The sequence below is a fragment of the Rhinopithecus roxellana genome, chromosome 13, assembly GCF_007565055.1.
Source record: "Rhinopithecus roxellana isolate Shanxi Qingling chromosome 13, ASM756505v1, whole genome shotgun sequence".
NCBI lineage: Eukaryota > Metazoa > Chordata > Mammalia > Primates > Cercopithecidae > Rhinopithecus > Rhinopithecus roxellana.
The window spans coordinates 102,503,342-102,516,404 of NC_044561.1; positions in this window are offsets into that span (position 1 = coordinate 102,503,342).

The window sequence follows — 13,063 nt, forward strand, 5'->3', positions numbered from 1 at the left end:
ATGTGCCCCTGCCTCTGCTGCCCAGTGGCTGGATCTAACTCGGAACCCAGCTGGCAAGTCATTTTGAAAAATGCACTTGTTAGGTTTCAGGCACCTGCAATACTAAGGAAAGGCATAAAAGGTGTGAGTGTGCGTGTGTGGTGAGGGTCGGGGGTTGGTACTGAGGCTTTGACGGACAAATTAACCAATGTATATTGTCTCATTTAATTCCCAGAACAACACTTTAAGGTAGAAACTATTATGATCTTTGCTTGAAAAATGAGAAAATTCAGGGAGAAGTTGTGCCATTGTCCTAAGCAGCAGGGTCAGGATTTGAGCCAGGCAGTCAGCCTGCTTGCCTCCTCACCACAGTGCCATGCCTCCAACAGCATTACTAAGGACTTGCGGGATTCTGAGCTCTGAGTTTCAAGATCTACACAGGAAAAGGGAAGATTCATGACTGAGGACCATTTTTCAGACCTCAGGGGCAGAAAAGGCTGGGAATAGAAAAAAGGGTCAAGGTCCAGACTGGGAACAGAGAAATGGTCTAGGCATTGGAAGCTCCTCCAACAACAAGGACACATGAAGAGTCTCTGCAGAGACAAGGGAAGCCACAAGAGGGCACCCCGGCCCACCCAAATGCCCGCGGACGGCAGCCACGGAGCAAGAGGCACACTCTCCTCCATCCTCACTTCATTCCACCAGGAGGTTCAGGGAAGCCCTAGACCAGAGTCCCCCAGCAGGCTCTGTCCACACTGCAGTCAGCCTTCACACCTGGAAATACCTGATTTTAGCTCTGGGCATCGTTGCCCTCAGGGATAGACAGTCCTCAGAGAACCCAAGTCCTTGGAGGCACAGTGGGTCGGTTTCTGAGGCCACTCTCTTTTCTGTACCCCCTACTTCTCCTTGTCTCCATCCTTTCACAGACTTGGGCCTGATCCTTGCCTTGCCCCCATGCCACCCATGTCCAGCTCCAGCCCCAAAGTTCCATCAGGCACTTTCCCACCTTGGTCAGGCAGGTGGGAGGGGTGACCAGCCTCACATTGAAAGGCTAGAAGTTCTGCCTGATGTTCCCCAAACCAGAATATCAGCCCCACGAGCACAGGGATTTGTGTCTGTTTGGTTCACTGCTATAGTCCTGGCACCTAGAACAGAGCCTGGCATACATAGTAGGTGCCCAATAAATATGTGATGAGTGAATAAATAGATTAGCAGGTGCATAGTTGTAGAAAAGTGTCTAGACCTTGGAGTCAGGCAACCTGGGTTTACATCTTGACCTCTTTGCTTACTCACTGTGCAACTTTGGGGAAATGGCTTCTCAAATTGTCAAATAGGGGTTATAGTGGTGTCTTCCCAAGGGCTGTTGGGAGGATTTCTGGACATGATATCAATAAAGTGTCTCCCACAGTACCTGGCTCATGGTAAGGGCTCCTAAGAGGTGGCTCATTATTTGAGATAAAGAGGTCTTAGAAAACAGCAGCTATTTATTGAGGGTTTACTATGTGTCTGGCACGTGGCTCATGTTATCTAATTCAATTTTCTTAACAACTTTTAAATGAGAAGTTAAGTAGCTCAGAGAAATTAATCAACGTTTCCAGGGTCACACAGCTGAGAAGAACAAACTTGGGTCTAAGTCCAAGTCTTGAAGCCTGCAGCACGCAAGTTCGCAAGTCAGACTTTCTGGGCTCAAATCCCAGCTTTTTCACTTACAAGCAGTATGACCCTGGGCAATTTTCTTAGGCGGAGAGCTAGGAAGGGACAGAAATAGGCCACCACCTAGGCCTGGACTATTCTTTAGGATTTGCAGGAGTCAAAGACACTACCAACAGTACTAACAGTACTGCTGCAGTCTCACTCCCTGGAGATTGTACAACCTGCCAAGTCCCCTGGAACCTGCTCTTTAACCACAGCATCACCTGGCCCCCACTAAGCACCACATTGTTTCCAAATGTGTTCTTTGTACTCCACCTGGAGCTGAATTCACAACCTGGTCAAGCAGTCAGGACACATACACACACACACACACACACAGAGCTTGGCTTTCCTGTGTAGACTTGGGCAAGTTGCTTTGCCTCTTTGAGCCTTAATTTGCATATTTGTAAGCTGAGGGGTGATAGGTAGCACCCCAAATGAGGATGACCTACAAAATGGGATGGCGCCCTGAGCACTGGAGGTGAGCGAGGAGGAATGGGAGGGTTGGTTTCCAGAACTACTTCAATAAGAATCAGGCATTGATTTCTAAGGCTCTGTTAAAAGATAATTTTCAGAAAAAGATTAAAACCATGACTCTCTCACAGCTATAAAAATGAACCCATACTAAAGATTTTACTTTGCTTGTTAACCAATGAGGGGGCAAGACAGATGTTATAATTCATTCAAAAGAAAAGCACAAACGTATATAGAGTAAAATAAGTAGACAGATGTTACAACTAGGTCAAAGGACAAGTCAAACAAGCATAAATTTATATGGAATAAAGGACCTGAATTACAATTGGAGGCAGAGTTAATTTTTCCACAAAGGGATGGAAGTCAATTCCATCAGACAAGACAAAGTTTGTATGTCTATCAGTTATCTGCAATTTATAAAGTGCAAAATATCAAGTTCAGAGACAATGAACAAAACTAGAATCACACATTCCCCAGAAGGGTGTGCTGTAGTTTTCTCTATAGACCTTTTTGGCCTGGAGATTCCAGGCTTCTCATCCAGCACTTCTCAACTTTTCTGGGTTTCAGTTTCCTCATCTGTAAAATGGAGTGGCTAATTGTAATGCTCCCTGGTTGCGTGAAGATGAAATGAACTGGTAGAGTAGAACACTTCACAGACAGTGAAGCCTTGGTTCCCTAATCAAAGGTTATAACAGTCTCTCTTACACTGGATTGTGAGGAGGATGAAATGGGCAACACACACAAACAACCCTGACCCATGCCCTCACTTAGTGTGCGTTGACACCTTGTAAGAATAGTTCTGACCACTTCGAAAGTCAGCACAAACTGGGTTAAAACCCAGGCCTGTCTGGTCTCGCAAGCCACGTGATTTTGTTGAACACGAGATTTTGTTGAACACCTCCTCCCCTGGTGGGGCCTCAGTCTGCCCATCTTTCCAGGAGTGCTCAGTCAACCGAACTCCTGAGTGACATCATCTCCTATTCCCTCCACTGTGTGAGGCACTTCACAGCTGCCAAGCTGTCCAGGACAGAGCAGCTCTGGGAATGGCCTGGCAGGCAGGTGGCATGGATGTGGTAGGTCAGAATGACTGGCTGTCAGGGATGTGGCAGGATAAAGTCCAGCCTCCAGCCCATCCAGAACTGTCATAGTTTCCATCTTGCTCACATGGCCTGGTGGAAAAAGATTGGCCCCAGCTGGACTTTAGCAAGAGAAAAGGAAAAGATGTTTCCCAACTGCTGGGTCAGGTCTCAAGTTGGCGAGGATGGGAAGGACAGGGCAGAGTCCAGCTTCATCTGAATCTGAATCTGTGTCTTCTCCCTGCCTTGTCTGTGGCCCAGCTGTCGTCCTGCACACAGCTGTCATCTTAGAGCGTCCCTGTGCCAATTGCCGAAGCAAGGCAAGTAGTCCTGCTTTGGGTCTGGGCCTCCGATTCACCCAGCTCCATGCCAAGACCTTTGGTGGGGTCAGAGGAGGAGCCCTTGCCTTTGGAGGTTCAGCTCTCGAGTCTTCACTGAGGGCTGTGATCATAGGAATGCTTAGTTTGCAAAGGAAGGAAAACAAACTGGTTTGGGCAAAAAAGCAATTTATTGTCCTAAGGGGGAAAATGAAGTGGGGAGAAGAAAGGGAGGTTAGGAGTAAGGCATTTTAACTAGGGAGTCCAGGGAAGGCCTCACTGAAAAGGGATGTTTGAGCAAAGACCTGAAGAGGTGACAGAGTGAGCCCTCTGATGTCCCAGGTGGATGGAACAGTAAGTACAAAAGCCCTGAGGTGGGAGTGTGCCTGGCATGTGTGTCAGGAGCCCAGGGAGGGAGGTGAGCGATAGGAGATGAGGTCATAGGGGTAACTTGGAAGCCTGATATTAGTAGGGCCTCATGGGTCAAAGAAAAGACTGGGAAAATATTTTCTTTAAAGAATGCCCTTTATTCCATGGACTGAAAGCAGAGTCAGGTTCCTGCAGGCTTTGGTGGGAGGGGAATTAAGATGGGGAGTAGAAGTGAGAGGAGCAGAGGATGGAGCAAAGACTTCCCCTTCTCAGCCTGGCCTTCCTTGGTGTTGGGCAGCACCGCCCAGGAGCCAGAGGGGGAATTAGTGCTCTGGGATCCACAACACAAGTGAAAGGATCCTGTTGCCAGTGGCAGTCCCGGCAGGCAAAAGCCTCCTCTGGAGTCACCTAAAGCACCCAAGTGACTAGGCTGGGCCAGAGCAGTTTGTGATGGCTGCTGCTCCCCACTAAGGAAGAGCTCTGGGAGGACAGGGTACCTTTCTTTGCAGCAGCAGTGCCCAGGCCTGGTCCCCATGCAGGGGTCATAGTTTATGTCTGGTGGGCAGTTCTCACTCTGGGGAAATGCTAACTCTTGGAGAAAATAGGAGATATCAGTCAACTACTTCATTTTACCTATGGGGAAACTGAGGCAGAGAGCGAGTCATGCACTGAGGCTCACATAACTGGACAGCAGCAAAGCTGGGACTTGAACTCAGACTTCCCAACTCCCAAAGCCAGTGCTCCTTTCCCACTTCTAGGGAGACAAAAGATCCCAGCGAGAATTCCAGGCCTAGAGTTAAACTCTGCGTTTGAATCCTTGCTCTACCACTTGTTGGCTGTGTGACCTGGGGCAAGTTACTTCACCTCTCTGTGCCTCAGATGCCTCATCTGTAAAATGGAGAAAATAAAATAATAATTTAAAAAATCAATACCTGCCTCATAGAGTTGTGGTGAAAATTACATAAGGCAGTATGTGGCCTTAGAACAGAGGTGAGTGACATCAGTAAAAATGGTGGAGGAAGACTGGAAAATTCTTTCCTCCAATGAGAAAACTGGAAAAAATGGTCAGAATCAACTTTTTCAGAATCTTGAAATTAATCAAAGGCTTGCAGCAATTGAGGGAGCATTTATTCAAGAAAAAAGGCTAAATCTTGATAAGAACAGTGACCTCTGTGATGTTCTTACTTGCCCTATTCCCATCCCCCTCTTTTCAGCTCTGTGGTAGCCTTGGAAACCAGTAGCCCACATTTATGATGAAAACTATCAAACTGGCAGCCACCAGAGGGGATAGAATAGAGTTGAAGCTTCTTCAAAGTCACATGCCCTGGAATTGTCCTTGTTGGTCCATCTGGTGACCCCACTTGCAAGACTGTCTTTATTTTAGCTCACTCAGAGCTTACCCAATGCAAAAAGCTTTTCTTGCCTTTTCACTGGTGGTATTTGTCAAAAACGTTTAGAGGCAATTATTTAACTTTGTGATTGCACTGGTTGTATATAACATTTGGGGCAAACAATAAGTTAACCAAAAAGCTTTAAAGGAAAAGCTGGAGAATAAGATGTCCTATAGGGGCTTTGAAAAGCTCTGACATTTCCTGGGAATCTAGAAGTCCATGAGCATGTGTGGGATGGTACCGTTGCCCAGGACTGTCCATGTACACAGGAAAGACTTGAGAGGGCCCTAAACTATTACCTCTGGATGACCTTGAGGCTCTGCACAAGCAGAACGTGAAGTCTAACGCAGAGTTATCAATTGCCTACCTGAGTTTTGAATATGCTTCAACATACAGACAGACCCTAAACAAAAGCTGGGAGATATTTTAGTTGCAGGCATTTAAGGAAATTTCTGCCCAATATTTCAATATCACACAGAAAAAAGGATCAATCTTTATAGAAACAGTTCAGAAAAGTCACTTAAAAAAACCAAACACCACAACATCAACATGTGGGGGGCAGGGGCTAGAATATAATTTCCAGAGCATCCATAATACATTATGTAAAATAGTCAGGTTTAAACAAACAAACAAAAAAAGAGACATGAAAAGAAATAAGAAACTATGGCCATGTTCATGGCCATGTGGCCGGATACGTTTGTAATTCCAGCACGTTGGGAGGCTAATGAGGGAGCATTGTTTGAGACCAGGAGTTCAAGACGAGCCTGGGCAACATAACAATACCCCATCTCTAAAAAAATTTTAAAAACTAGCCTGTGGTGGTGTGCACCTGTAGTCCTAGCTACTTGGAAGGCTGAGGCAGGAAGACTGCTTGAACCCAGGAGTTTAAGGCTGCAGTGAGCTATGATCACACTACTGCATTCCAGTCTGGGTTACAGAGTGAGACTCTGTCTCAAAAAAATAAAGAAGAAGCAGAAGCAGGGGAAGAAAGAGGGGGAAGAGGAGGACAAGAAGGAGAAAAAAGAGGAGAAGAAGGAGAAAGAGAAGGAGGAGAAACTGGTCCCCACATAGGAGAAAAAGGAATCAATAAAAACTGTCCCTGAGGAAGCCCAGACATTGAACTTACCAGACAAAGACTTTAAATAATCCATTTAAAATACATGCTAAAGGAAATAATGTATAAAGAACTAGAGGAAAGTAGAATGATGTCTCACCAAATAGATAATAACAATAAAGAGATTTAAAATTATATTTATAAAAGGATCAAATGGAAATTTTGGAGTTGGAAATCACAATAACTAAGATTAAAACTTCACTAGAGGGACATAACAGCAAATTGGAGCATGCAACAAGAAAATCAGCAAACTTGAAGATGAAACAATTGAGAGTAGTCAGTCTGAAGGACACAAACAAAAATGAATGAAGAAAATAAACAGTCTCAAAGACCTATGGGACATCATCAAGCATAATGCCATATGCATAATAGGAGTTCCAGAAGCAAAGGAGAGAAAGATTCAGAATATTTGAAGAAATAATTTGATGGAAAAACATTTATCTACACATCTAAGCAGCATAACAAGCTCTAGGATAAACTCAGAGACCTACACATAGACACATCATAATCAAACTGTTGAAAGTGAAACACATGGAAAGAATCTTGAAGGCAGCAAGAAAAAAAATTACTCACCAGGTACAAGGGATCCCTAATAAGATTAACAGCTGATTTCTCATTTGAAACCATGGAGACCAGAAGGTGATGAAATGACACATTCAAAGCACTGAAAGAGATTGTCAATCAAGAATTCTATATCCAGCAAAGCTTTTCTTAAAAAACAAGACAGAAATTAAAACATTCCCAGATAAACAAAAACTAAGAGACTTTATTGTTAGCAAATCTGTTCTTTAAGAAATACTAAAGAGAATTCTTCAGGCTGAAAAAAAGGACTCTAGACAGCAACTTGAATTCACAAGAAGGAATAAAGAACACCAGTAAAAGGATACAGTAGAAATACATGTCATGTAAATATTTACATATTTTTATAAACCTTTTTCCTCTTATCTGACTTAAAAGATGAGTGTGTAAAGAAATGGTTATGAATCTATGTTGATGGTCATGTAGTCTATAATAATTTGTATGATAATAACAATATAAAAAAAAGGCATCTATATTGGAAAGGAAAAAGCAAAACTATTTCTATTTGCAGATGACATCATCATGATCTTTATAAAATCCTAAAGATTTCACCAAAAAAAAGCTCATAAGGCTAATAAAAGGATTCTGCAAGGCTGCAGAATATAAGATCAAAATGAAAAAATCAATTATATTTCTATGCATCAACAATGAACAATCCAAAATGAAATTAAACAATTCCATTTATAATAGCACCAAAAAGGATAAGATATTTAGGAATAAATTTAACAAAAGAAGCAGAAGACTCGTATACTGAAAACTGAGAGACATTATTGAAAGAAATTAAAAATTTAAATAAATGGGAAGTCTGGGTGTGTGGCTCATGCCTGTAATCCCAGCACTTTGGGAGGCCAAGGCAGGCGGATCATGAGGTCAGGAGATCAAGACCAACCTGGCTAACACGGTGAAACTCCATCTCTACTAAAAATACAAAAAAATTAGCTGGGCATGGTAGCGGGCGCCTGTACTCTCAGCTACTCAGGAGGCTGAGGCAGGAGAATGACGTGAACCCAGGAGGTGGAGCTTGCAGTGAGCCGAGATCGTGCCACTGCACTCCAGTCTGGGTGACAGAGCGAGACTCCGTCTCAAAAGTAAATAAACAAATACATACATACATACATACATACATACATACATACATACATACATAAAATAAATGGGAAGAAATCTGTGTTCATAATTGAAAGAGATAACTTGGCGATATTCTCCAAATTGATTTACCGATCATTGTAATTCCTATCAAAATCCCAGCTGACAATTTGGCAGATATTGATAAGTTGGTCCTAAAATTCATGTGGAAATGCAAGGGACCGAGAAAGGTCAAAATAATCTTTAAAAGGAAACATTGGCAGACTCATACCTTTCTATTTTGAAATCTATTACAAAGCTCTAGCAATCAAGACTATGTGGTACTGGCATAAGTATAGACATATAGATCACTGGAACAGAATTGAGAGTCCAGAAATAAGTAAATTCATACATTTATGGGCAATTGATTTTTGATAAAGATACTAAGATAATTCAATGGGGAAAAGAATAGTCTCTTTTTTTTTTTTTTTTGAAATGAAGTCTTGCTCTGTCACCCAGGCTGAAGTGCAGTGGCACGATCTCGGCTCACTGCAACCTCTGCCTCCTGGGTTCATGCAATTCTCCTGCCTCAGCCTCCTGAGTAGCTGGGACTACAGGTGTGTGCCACCGTGCCTGGCTAATTTTTTTTTTTTTTTTTTTTTGTATTTTTAGTAGAGACTGGGGTTTCACCATGTTGGCCAGGCTAGTCTCAAACTCCTTACCACGTGATCTGCCCACCTCAGCCTCCCAAAGTGCTGGGATTACAGTTGTGAGCCATCAAGCCTGGCCAAAGAATAGTCTTTTCAACAAATGGTCCTGGAACAACAGAATACAAAAGACTAAAGATGGATTCTTATCTTAATCCATATATGTAAATTGACTAAAAATGGATCAAAGTCTTAAATGTGAGCGCTAATACTATAAAGCTCTTAGAATAAAATTTAGGAGTAAGTCTTCATTACCTTGGATTAGGCAATGTTTTTTTCAATGTTACATCTAAAGCACAACCATCCAAAATAAAAATTAAAGATGTTTGTAATTCAAATAACACTATCAAGAAAATGAAAAGACAACCCACAGAAATGGAGAATATTTCCAAAACACATACCTGATAAGGGTCTAAATATCTAGAATATATACTCCTACATCTCAGGAATTAAAAAACCACAACCCAATTTAAAAATGGACAAAGGGAGGCCGAGGTCAGGACTTCAAGACCATCCTGGCCAACATGGTGAAACCCTGTCTCTACTAAACAAAGAAATACAAAAATTAGCTGGGCGTGGTTACGGACACCTGTAATCTCAGCTACTTGGGAGGCTGAGGCAGGAGAATCGCTTGAACCTGGGAGGCAGAGGTTGCAGTGAGCTGTGGTTGCACCATTGCACTCCAGTCTCGGCTACAAGAGCAAAACTCCATCTCAAAAAAAAAAAAAAAAAAAAAGACAAAAGATTTGTGTAGACGTTTTTCCAAGGAAGATACACAAATGGGCAATATACACATGAAAAGAAAAGATGATCAACTTTATTAGTCTTTAGGGAAATGCAAATCAAAATTAGAATGAGATAACATTCACATCCACTAAGATGCTGTAATAAAAAAAGAGGGGCAATAACATGCTGGTGAGAATGTGGAGAAATTGGAACTCTCATATGTTGCTGGTAGAAATGTGAAATGATACATACCTTTTGGAAAATGATTTGGCGGTTCCTCAAAGAGTTAAACCTAGAATTCCCATGAATATAACCCATGAATTCCAATCCTAGTTATACACTCAAGAGAAGTGAAAACACATATTCACACAAAAACTTGTATATGTATGTCCATAGCAGCATTACTCATATTTACCAAAAGGTGGAAACTATCTAAGTGTTCCATCAACTGATAAACAGATAAGTAAAATATGACATAGCCATGCAATGGAATATTATTTGGCCATCAAAAATAATGAAATACTGATACAGTACTTTGTTAACTTTGTTGTGACAATGTGACAGCATGGATGAACCTTGAAAACACAATGCTAAGTGAAAGAAGCCAGACTGAAAAGTCCACATATTGTACGACTCTTCATATGAGTCCAGAATAGGCAAATCTTTAGAGACATAAAGTAGATTAATGGTTGCTGGTGGCTTGTGGGAGGGGGAATTGGCAGTGACTGCTAATGGGCATGAGGTTTCTTACTTTTTTTCTTTTTTAATAGACTTTTTAAAGAGCAGTTTTCAATTTACAGCAAAATTGAGTGGAAGGTACTGAGATTTCCCACATACCCTCTCCCCCCATATATACATGGCCTCCTCCACTATCAAAATCCCATACCAGACTGGTACACTTGCTACAATCAGTGAATCTACATTGACACATCATTATCACCTAAAGGCCATAGTTTAAATTAGGGTTCACTCTGGTGGGAGGTTTTTAGGGTGATAAAAATATTCTGGAAATAGATAGTGGCAATCGTTGCACAAACCACTGGATTGGATGCTTTTAAAAGGGTGAATTTTACAGTATGTGAATTATCTCTTAATTTAAAGTTTTAGACACTGCTAGACACAGGGTAAGCTCATTAAACACTAGCTGTTATTATTTTTTTAACTTTAAAAATAAGGCTTAAGGGCCGGGCGCGGTGGCTCAAGCCTGTAATCCCAGCACTTTGGGAGGCCGAGACGGGCGGATCACAAGGTCAGGAGATCGAGACCATCCTGGCGAACACGGTGAAACCCCGTCTCTACTAAAAATACAAAAAAAACTAGCCAGGCGAGGTGGCGGGCGCCTGTAGTCCCAGCTACTTGGGAGGCTGAGGCAGGAGAATGGCGTAAACCCGGGAGGCGGAGCTTGCAGTGAGCTGAGATCCGGCCACTGCACTCCAGCCCGGGCGACAGAGCGAGACTCCGCCTCAAAAAAAAAAAAAAAAAAAAAAAAAAAAAAAAAAAAAAAAAAATAAGGCTTAGGGAAATGGGGGAATAAATTAACTGTAATTTGTCCTATATCGACCTCCACTTGTTAGAGAAGAAAAAGCAGGAAAGAAAGAAGCAGAATAAAAATGACTCTTAAGTATGTGCGGCCCTTTTAGTTTATAAAGCATTCTCAAATCTTTTTCTCAAGAAGCTGCCCCACCTGCCACGAGGCAGTTATGACCCTTAATCATTACTGTGATTATTTATTCATTCCCTCGTTATTTTGTCTCTTTTCCTTTTCAGAATGTTAGCAGACAGTTTGTCCAATTTATCTGGCCTCTTTGGCGCATGGTAGGTGAATCTATTGGTTGTGTAAACGGATGAATGAATGAATGAACACCCCCATGATCTCACTTGAACTTCAAATCTACATTGTAAGGTTATACTGGCTTCATTGCCTCCAGAGTTAGATAAATGAGGCTCAGCAAAGACAGGTGATGGGCTCAAGGCATACTTAATCTGTGTAGGGGTAGGAACATGTTAAGCCCATCTACCTCTGTTATCTGGGGTCCTTCCTCTGGCCAAGGCTGTTTCTCTTCTCAAACTGACTGAGTGTAGGACCACTCTTGCAAAGCTCCCAGCTCCTCCAGCAGTCTCCGAGGAGTTAATCTCGACAGTGTGTTTTATCAGGGCTCATGATCATCCTGTTTCAGAGATGACTGGGTCACACTTCTCCATTAATGATCCTGAATTTAATGTTCTTATATCTAAAATGGTTATCATCTATGTTCAGGTTTGTTCAACTTGCAGTGATGTCAGCTTTTCCGGATTGGACATACAAATTTAATGCAATCTTGATCAAACCCCAGGAAATTTTTCTTTCTTTCTTTGAAAAAGAAAAAAAAGTTGATTTTATTCTAAAATTTACATGAAAACCCTGAGCCAAGAATAGCCAAATAAAATCTTGAAGAAGAAATTAGGAGACTTTACTCTAGCAGAGATGTATATTATAAAATCAGTAATTAAGATAAGGTAGTATTGGCGCAAAGAGACCAATGGAATGCACCGAATCTGGAAACAGCCCCACCTGTATGTGATGATTTAGGACAAAAAGCAGACTTTTCAATAAATGGTAATAGGGCAATAGGATGTTCATTTTGGAAAAAATAAATCTTTGATTCCTGTTAGGAGATGAATGTTTTTGTCCCCCTTACTCTTCACCCTACCCACTGCCAAATTCATATGTTGAAGCACTAACACTGAATGTGATGATATTTGGAGATGGGATTTTGGGAGGTAAGGAGGTTTAGATTAGATCATGAGGGTGAGCCCCTCCTGATGGGATTAGTGCCCTTTTAAGAAGAGGAAGACAGAGAGATCTCTCTCTCTCCATGCACTCACAGAGGAAGCACCATGTAAGCACAGCAAGAGTGTGGCCATCTGCAAACTTGGAAGGGGACCCTCACCAGAAGCTGAATGTTGTGATCTTGGACTTCTTAGCCTCCAGAACTGTGAGAAATAAATGTCTGTTGTTCAAGACACTCAGTGTATGGTATTTTGATATAGCAGCCTAAGCTAAGACAATTCCCTACCTCACACCATTAAATAAATAATAAATAAATAAATAAATAAATAAATACATTCCAGGTGATTTGTGAATCTAAATGTGAAAATCAAAACAACAGGTAAATACATTCATGTCCTTAGGTTAGGCAAAGATTCCTTAAACAGTTCAGAGAAACACTAATCATAAAGGAAGATTGATAAACTGGATTTTATTGAAATTAGGAATGTCTGTTCATCCAAAGACATTATCAAGAAAGCAAAAAATAAACTACAGAGTAAAAGAACACATTAGATGTATGAACAACCAAAAAAGGACGTGTTGAATAGAACATATAAAAAGTGCCTTCAGTCATTAAGAAAAAGGCAACTCAATTTAAAAAGGGACAACATACCCAGACAAGCTCTTCACAAAAGAGAATATCCAAATGACCAATAAACAAATGAAAATGTGCTCAGCTTTACTGATTATCAGGGAAAGGAAAATTTAAGCCTCAATGAGATATTTCCACACATTCACCAGAATGGCTAAAAAGGAAAAGTCTGA